The sequence below is a fragment of the Lucilia sericata genome, unplaced genomic scaffold (genome assembly GCF_015586225.1).
Source record: "Lucilia sericata isolate MDLA Ls3-8-SP2 unplaced genomic scaffold, ASM1558622v1 Contig002315F_arrow, whole genome shotgun sequence".
NCBI lineage: Eukaryota > Metazoa > Arthropoda > Insecta > Diptera > Calliphoridae > Lucilia > Lucilia sericata.
The window spans coordinates 37,772-40,366 of record NW_023996129.1 but is presented as its reverse complement, the minus strand read 5'-3'; positions in this window follow the sequence as shown (position 1 = coordinate 40,366).

Genomic DNA, 2,595 nt, shown 5'->3' with positions numbered 1-2,595 from the left:
AGGGTCTTTCATCAAGGAAACATGCCCCGGGGGGCGTTAAAAGTGACCGATTAAAGGTAGAGTGATATACTCGTTAACTTATCCTCACGTATATTTATAATTAAAAACAAGTAAAAGAGCATAGTCGGACGTGGCCGACCATATGATACTCTACATCAGTTATGAATATATATAAAATGTATATCATTTTATACAATAATGCATTTATGTTGAATTTTGCCATAATTTCGATATATTTTTGATGAAAAACTGATTTTCTTTTAGAGACTATATATGGGGGCTAGGGACAAATATGTACCGATCTTAACAAAATTTTGTAGAGCGAATTTTGTTGACATAATTTAGTTAATTATGCCGAATTTCATTAAAAAACACGACTTTATAAGGGATTTAAAGACGTTCAAGCAATTTCAGGAGGAGACTTTTTAAAAGGCTAGGCTCAAATAAGGGCCTTTCATTACGAAATTTTTCAGTATCATTTATAATGTATTAAACGAAGTTGTGCCTATTTTTGTAGGGATATTAGTATATATGGCTCCAATTATGAGCTCTAAATCCCAATTTAGGGGTCCGGTTATATGGGGACTAGGCGAAACAATGGATCGATATCGAACAAAATCAATAGGGTTCGTTCCTATTGACCAGAAAGTAATGCGTGTACCAAATTTTATTGCAGTATCTTCAAAATTGTAGTTTGATTACAATGACGGATATCCAGAAAGACAAGCGGATGGACGGACATAGAGAAAGACAGACGGACGGACCAATCGACTCAGAAAATGATTCTGAGTCGGTTGCTATAGTTCCATTAATTCTACAAACATCAGCACAAATCCAATATACTAAAGTGGTGTAAGGTATGAAAAACATATTATCTGTACAATAACTTTCCAACATTGACTGACTATTGACACATTAAAATAATGGACTTTAATTAGTTTCATTATAAACTAATTACACAATAGGAGAAAATTGCTTAAAGATCGGTTCGTTGAGGCAATCAAATTCCACAACATATTAGTTTTTTGCTGTGTAGAATATGTAATTAACAAATTATAAAACCATGAGCAGGTTTACTTATTTAAACATTTATTTTTCTTTATTGATCATAATATCAACAGCTGAATAATATGTTTCGCAGTTTAATTTTAACACTACTCTTTGGACTTTTTATTTCGGTAAGATCTAGTGAATTTTTTCGAAAAATTAAAAATTATTTAAAAATTCTATTTTAGACCACCTGCAGTAAGACGTATTTGAAAACTGTTAAACTTGAATGCTTTGGAAATTTAAAATATGTCTATGGTAACCATACGTGTCGCCTTAAACCTATAAATCGCTTTAAGGCTGTTGGAATGATGGAGGTGCATGCTAGAGTCGAATTGCGTAATATATCGGTAAGTAATGATATAAATATAAAGATATTTTTCCAAACTCATCATTTTTAAATACTCTTTTTATTCTAAATTTTCAGTTTAATTTGGCCCTTTTTGCTCGTAATAGTGCTAATATTTTTAAACCTTATTTGTTTAATGTAACAACAAATATTTGTAAATGGTTCGTCCATAGAACTCCCGGTGCTTATGCAAATGTTTTAATGAACGTTTTAAAACAATATACAAATATTAATCATTCCTGTCCTTATATAGTAGGTGATATCTGAAGCTATTTTTAAATTATATTTAATAATTAAAAATATTCTAATTTCAGGGTCCTATAATTGCAAGAAATTTATATTTAGATGTAGGTATAATACCCGTACCGTTTCCAAGAAATTCCTATAAATTTAATGTGATATTTTATGAAGGACAAGAGCATATTGGAACTGTGGTATATTATATGGATTTGATTGAGACTCGTAATTAATATTTGTAAATATAGATGTATGTATGTATATATATTTTTATATAATTGTAATATGTATTGCTGGCATATGTGTGTAAATGTAATAGTTATTTTTTTTAATCTAAGATAAAGTACTTCAATATAACAATTAAAACATTATTACAAAGTTTTTGCTGGGTACTTATTGAAAAAAGTATGAGCAAATAAATAATTTTCTTACATTTTAATTATATGTCAGTTTATCGACCTCCCTTTTAGTAGATATTATGATTATGAAATGTCGGTCTGTATGTCTGTCCTGCTGCTAAAACATTAGAAAAATTTTGTATGAAAATTTGATTTATAAACCTTTGATAAAAGTTCATGAATAAGGCCCTTTAATAGCGTGGTACTAGTCGAAATTTCAAACAGAGAGCTTTATAAAATGCTACATCGAGGTACAATCACAAATATGGGATTTATTTTCTAATAATTTTAGGTCAAACTAAAAATACATCAACATATAGATACCCAGCAAAAACTTTCATTGCCATGTAAAGTGTTAAAATATTAAAATTTGACTCCGATGGTATTGGAGGCAGCAAAAACTTTCATTGCCAAGTAAAGTGTTAAAATATTAAAATTTGACGCCGATGGTATTGGAGGCAAGTATTTACTACGCCCTCTTACAAATAGGGAGTTAAATAAATAGTTACCATGAACGTTTGCTAATAAGGAGTTAGTTTTGATTAAAAAAAAAAATAGCCTGAG